At 42.9% G+C, this 6814-nt stretch overlaps 1 protein-coding gene across 1 annotated transcript in view; it reads left to right on the top strand.

Moving 5' to 3' along the window:
- Positions 1-1529: 1529 nt before the first annotated feature.
- LOC139763387 (gamma-aminobutyric acid receptor alpha-like) overlaps positions 1530-6814 on the top strand; it is a 39619-nt gene continuing 34334 nt past the window's right edge. Inside the window, exon 1 of the mRNA XM_071689399.1 lies at positions 1530-1669. The gene's annotated coding sequence lies outside the window, so the exon portion shown is untranslated. The remainder of the gene's footprint in view (positions 1670-6814) is intronic.

Raw genomic sequence — 6814 nt, 5'->3', positions numbered from 1 at the left:
GTAGACCCACTAGTGCTGCTGTGGTTCCAAGAGCAACTATGTCATGCGTTGCTTCAAGTAGAATATTGATGCAATAAGAAAGTCGATTCAGGTGGGTTGGAAAAGGCGAAGAGGTTTTGAGATGGTGCCAGATGAAACAACCCCTGGATCGAAAAGGCGAAGGGGATTGGAGACGGTGCCAGATGTAACAATCCCTAGACCGAAAAGAAGAAGGAGGAGATTGGTGGAATCACCCCCAAAGATAATTTTGTGTGCCACCTGCTTCGATATCGGTGTGGAGTTGATTTAGGTGAATGTGACGTATACGTTAGAGCCCTTGTTGGAAAAGATTGGCGAGGGTATGGACAGCGTGTGCTTTAAGGCAGTGCAAGAGTAGAAGACCTGGGTTGTTAAGAAATACCATCTTGATGTCGAAAATGTGTTAATCGAGCGTGAGTTACTTGCTCTTTAGAGCGTGGCTGGGATCCCCGGCGTACAGACAGTTGTTGGTTACGACGCCTGCAATCGGTATCTCATAACAGACTACGCTGGCATGACGCTAGGGAGCTTCAGCCAAGGACATGTGTTAACGCATGAGATTATTTGTGAAATCATGTTGCAACTAGCTCGTGCTCTTAACGGCGTGGCAGAGCGAATGATAAGTCATAATGATGTGAGGGAGGAGAACGTGTGTGTCAGAGTTGAGGAAGACGGGAAGGTCCATGTTACTCTCATAGATTTTGGTATGGCATGTCCCTGGGGAACACCGGAGTACCAAAGTCGCCTGAATAAATGCCCCAAGGAGACCTTTAGCAAATGGGTGGCGCCGGAGGTCTTGGATGAATGGATGTGTTCTATAACTGGCGACGACTTCGGGTACGCGGTGATCTTTAGGAAGTTGCTGAAGGAGCATGGAGTGATGGTGTCGGCTGACGTGGAGAGGTGGCTGGAAAGGGCCTCGTCGAAGGATCCCTGTTGTCGCCCGGGATTGATCGGTCTGGTTCGTATGTTGAAGAAGGAAATTGGCGAAGGAGAAGTTCGATTTGGACGTTGTAAGAGAAAACTGCCGATGGAGTCGGAGAGCCCCCGCAAGAGGATGAAGTTGATTTACAGTGATGATAATGGGCGTTGTAAGAGAAAACTGCCGATGGAGTCGGAGAGCCCCCGCAAGAGGATGAAGTTGATTTACAGTGATGATAATGGGCGTTGTAAGAGAAAACTGCCGATGGAGTCGGAGAGCCCCCGCAAGAGGATGAAGTTGATTTAGAGTGTTAGTAAATCCTCCTCCTCTTCCTCCTCCTCCTCTTCCCTCTCTTGGTCTACAGGTTCCTCATCCTCCGCCTCATCCCCACGGTTGAAGATGGGTGACAACGTTATCAAATCTTCCTCTTCCTCCTCCTCCTCCCTCTCTTGGTCGACAGGTTCCTCATCCTCCGCCTCATCCCCACGGTTGAAGATGGGTGACAACGTTAGTAAATCTTCCTCCTCCTCATTTACAGGTTCCTTATCCTCACCTGCGTCTCCAGTATTAATGAACGAAGCAGCCAGTAAAAAACGAGGCGCTGAGGAAGCTTTCTCAGACTCCGGGGATGGAAAGGAGAGGAAGAAGCCTCGAAATTCTGCAAGCTCAGATTCGGCTTCCACATCTCTTTCCTTACACTCCCTGTTGAGTGCAACGCCGACACAACAGGTGCGCAGTAGTTAAAGCAAGTATTGAGAAGCTAAGCTGGACGTTGAGTGAGGCAAGAAAGTGCTTCATGGAACCGCTTCATGTAAATGTGATCCTTAAAGCAGAAGATTTACCTTATGAGGAGATTTCTACTTATGGTCCCAAGAGGTGACTTCACTATAGAAGATCTTCTTGTTGATGTATTTTTATGATGTCATGTTTGTATTTATCTATATGTAATGATACATTGTTAATTACACACACACACACATACACACACACAGAGTTATAGTAATAATATTGTACGAAGCACCAATGAACCAACACTGCTGTACCCACACTGCTGTACCGAACACTGCTGTACCAAGCACCGTTGAACCAAGTCTTCTGTACCCAGATGACTGTACCAACTCTGCCCACTTTATTGTATTAATGCTACGCCTGGGAGAGAGAGAGAGAGAGAGAGAGAGAGAGAGAGAGAGAGAGAGAGGCATGTGAAAAGTGTTACAGAGAGAAATCACATTACAGAAGGATAAGGAGAGTTCGTTCCAGAAGTATGTGAAAGTTGCAGTAGGGAGCTGTAATTCAAAATGCGTATAAAGGGATATATATATATATATATATATATATATATATATATATATATATATATATATATATATATATATATATAGGGTTGGTTTTTTGTTTTGCTTGGGGAGATATGTCGGTCATCAGGGATAGATCATGGGTTAACAGTGGACCCTAATGACGGTTTGGGTCAGGTCATCTCCTGGGGTAAATGTTCAAGACAGGGCCCACCGAGTGTGTGTGTGTGTGTGTGTGGAAGAGAGAGAGGCAATATAGTGTTACAGCTTATCCAATACATCGTGCATATTTCCTCCAGGACGGGGAACATCACGTAAGGGTCAATCTTTCCGGTCATAAGCTTGTGCTTCTGAGCTTTACCGATGTTTTCGTAGCATTTTCATGTGTCAAATATCACAATTGTTCTTGTTGTTGTTGAGCAGGTTGTAGTGAAATGTTGTGAATGAATTCATTTGTACTCTCTCTCTCTCTCTCTCTCTCTCTCTCTCCCGGTCACTGCAGAGATATTGATGATGGTCAGTTCCGTCTTGTGCTTGAAAATCTGCGTCGACCACATAGCTACAAGACCTTTACGATACACTGTTCCCGTACCATTGTTTAACTCCTTCCTTAGACACGAAGGTACGAGCCTTTGAGCACGACGGTACGACCCCTGAGCACGACGGTACGACCCCTGAGCACGACGTTATGACCCCTGAGCACGACGACACGACCCTCCCAGTTACTATATGATATTGTCCAATATCTCTTTCTTGGGTGTGTGTGTGTGTGTGTTCTGCTGTGTGTTTACCGTACCTGTGAAACACTGCCACAGCCACAAAGACGGTCCGTGGGTGGGAGCTCGGTAGCCTGTGTCTTTGTGTTCTGCACAGACTAAAGAGGTACAGAGAACACCACTCGCTGGATGCTTATAGAGACGGGCAGGTAACGCGAGTCCCGGACGTTACATAGAAATCCTTCTTATATATATAGTGGTAACGCCGATCCCCACCACCCCCCTGTCTCTATACTTGACCTTCGACCTTTTTAGGTCACTAAGACTTACCTATACACTCGGGAGAGCCAACGATTGTTCTTTCTTGCGACCCGGTCGTTTTATCGGTCGGGTACTCGGCCAATCAGAACGCCAGCGTTGGTTAGTAGGTAGTCCTCTCCTAAGCTATCCTCTCACTAACTACCATCATCCAGAATAGAAACAATCGCCCGTCATTACCTAGAACAACATGATCACGGTCGTAATTAACGTCATTATCTTCTCGTAGACTCTGCCAGGCGTAAAGGTAGGTGATTAATATACATAATAGATTACACTTTAAGGCTCTGATGTGTACATGTTAGATTAATCGGTAAGGCTTATAGATATGTACTCATTAGTAGATGGGATGTGTATACACGTTCCAGCCTCGAGAATTATGGAGATTGGACGGAAGGAGGCACCCGCCAGCCGGAGGTGGTACCATCTGCCTGGTATAATAAGGAAAGTTATAACTGATGGCTTGAGTTAGGCAGTGCTATGGTGTCTGTCACGTTCCCCTCCTTGGCCCTAGGTTGCTGTGTTATATTTCTCCTCCTTACCTTCACCTACGCACGATCATGCCATCCACCACAAACACTCTCGGGCAAACATATAGAACCTTGAAATTCTCACCTCGTGTCTTTACGTGGTATGAGAATCATGGTTGTTACCCATATACCATACGTCTCATGCGCGGGACCTGATCCGCCTCGTTCGTCTAGGAAGTGTGGGTGGTGGTACTCAGGGCCCCATTGACCGTCATCAAGCGAGTAGATTGAACCTCTCCCTCCAAGAACATTCAGGAGGGTGAGAGGCTTGCATGGGTACAGTGAGAGGTTGCCTTGCGTAATATGTACTTGTCACTCTGGGCTATGCCAGGACATGTGGAGTATTCTAAGTAAATGGATGGTTTCAGTACGCTATACAAAGTTGGAGAGAGTGGCTGTGCGCAGACGAGGCCATTTTTCCTTTTCTCCCTGACGCCACGGCTTTGGAAAAAGCAGTTCGGTCATAGGTATAGATCCTGAGGCGCCGTTGGGGAAGACCGTGCATGTTGCTTGGACTAACCCGCGACAGAAAACGCCACTTGATTTAAAACAGTGGATCACAGGGAGGATCCAGTGGAGGGGTCTCCCTCCCTCCCCCTCTCCCCCAAGGCTACCCAACACCACCCACTCCCCTTTAGGCCTTTAACCCCCTTCCCCCTCTATTCCCCTTCCTCCCATCCCCACTTGTCCTAGAGTGGGAGGAAGGGGGTTTTGCTAAGGAGTTCTCCTCCAGGTTGCACCCTGGCCCAGTCATTGTTATCGGAACGAGATAAGGTATATGTACTTTGATAAGGAAAACATCGTCTTAGATTCGTTCGTGTTTGTGTGTACGTATGATATCTGTGTTGTGTCATTGTCCATTATATATATATATATATATATATATATATATATATATATATATATATATATATATATATATATATATATATGTATATATATATATGATTTCTTTTTCCAAGCTACTGGTTGTAATGAAGGCCCCCATCCCTCGTCTCTCCAGTGTGTGAGTCCAGAGCAGGAAGTTTCGTTACGATATGAGGAAGTTTCTTTTCTCGGTCGTCAGGAAACGTGATTAATCATGTTCCTCGACTTTTGAACGATGATTAATCGGAATATATATATTTTTCCCCCCCTTTTTTTTACGTACTATATTTTTTTTTTTAAGAAGTCTTGACTCCATTCGTTGACATACTTTGATTCCGTTAGAAGCCGTCGTAATACGTCTTATTACACTTATTACCTTAAACTGATAATCGTATTGCGTTGTCTATATACGCTAATTTGATCACTTCACTAGGGTCTTATCTTTTCGTATATTCTTATTTAATTACCTGCATCAGCTTATTTTCGTATATACTCATTGTAAAGTCGTATTATCCATCCTTATTGTCTTAATTTGGTTATTTGTATTTACGCTATTTATAAATAGGTATGTTTCAGATCTGTGATCCAATCATGATGATTATTGTGCAAGATAATGATTATGATATAGTCAGGATATTTATATGTAACTGGTAATGGTAGAAATTGGATTTGGGGTTAGGAGATGATTAAATACTACCATAAAGGTAGGTCATCAAAATTGGAAGGTAGATCATCAAAATAGGAAGGTAGATCATCAAAATAGGTCAGGTACATCATCAAAATAGGAAGGTAGATCATCAAAATAGGAAGGTAGATCATCAAAAGAGGAAGGTAGATCATCAAAATAGGAAGGTAGATCATCAAAGTAGGACAGGTAGATCATCAAAATAGGAAGGTAGATCATCAAAATAGGAAGGTAGATCATCAAAATAGGAAGGTAGATCATCAAAATAGGTCAGGTAGATCATCAAAATAGGACAGGTATATGGAAATCTTTTTATAACTTTCATATGCATGATTAACTGATTGATATGGTAGATTGGTAGATATAAAAGAGTAGAAAGGGATAAGTACACCCGGTAGATGAGAATGTACTGTTGGTGATAGATCTAACGTGTACAGAGATACAGCTTGATAGATAGATAGTACAGCAGATCTATCATGTATAGAGATACACCTTGATAGATAGATAGTACAGCAGATCTATCGTGTATAGAGATACAGCTTGATAGATAGATAGATAGTACAGCATCATGGATATAAACGTATGTATAGTTAGTGATGATTTCAGTTGCGTTTCATTATTACAGAGACTTTGTAATAGCCAGGGCAAAGCGTTACATGTGATGGCTCCAATCCTCGTGGGGATTGGAAGTTGAACTGTCAATATTAGGGGAAAATGGAAATCGGTTCATCATGATTTTTAAAAAAAGTTTTTTTTTGGTACTTGAAGTATGACACTATGTGATAGAAAATGGAGTGCGTGTGTGTGTCTGTGTGTGTGTGTGTGTTATGAATGTGTTATGAATGTGTGAGACAGTAGCGATGTTTTAATTAAGGGTAACTAATGGTTTCTTTGGTTGTAATAATCACATCATCAGGGGAGACAAAAGAGAGAAATATAACATATATATATATATATATATATATATATATATATATATATATATATATATATATATATATATATATGTTATATTTCTCTCTTTTGTCTCCCCTGATGATGTGATTATTACACGAAAGTGCACTTGGGAACTTTTCGTGTTTCATTTTCCCCGTGGACTCATAGGAATAAATATTTAACTTCGTCAACGTCTAACTCTCTCCAACAAACAGCTCATTTCGGTCTTTAAAGACAACCGGATAATTAACATTACAAGACCCGCTAATTATATTGAACCACACACCCGCCCGCCCGGGTCAATAAGATGCGAGACATTACGATGATACCTTCTCTTAGATATAGATTTGGGGGTCGATAAGAGCGGTTTACAATGATATTACGATGGGAAAAGCGCCCTCTCGTTGCAGCCAATGTCGGATGTCACTGTCTTGTCACTGGGCGAGGTGATACCATTAGGTTGTAATCGTACGTGATTTTGTATGAGGGATGAGTCTTATGGGTGAGAGTCCTTATTAAACTATTTC

Source organism: Panulirus ornatus, chromosome 46 (assembly GCF_036320965.1).
Source record: "Panulirus ornatus isolate Po-2019 chromosome 46, ASM3632096v1, whole genome shotgun sequence".
In the NCBI taxonomy this organism is placed as follows: domain Eukaryota; kingdom Metazoa; phylum Arthropoda; class Malacostraca; order Decapoda; family Palinuridae; genus Panulirus; species Panulirus ornatus.
Note: the sequence above shows the minus strand (reverse complement) of the source record. Positions and strands in the feature narration are given on the sequence as shown.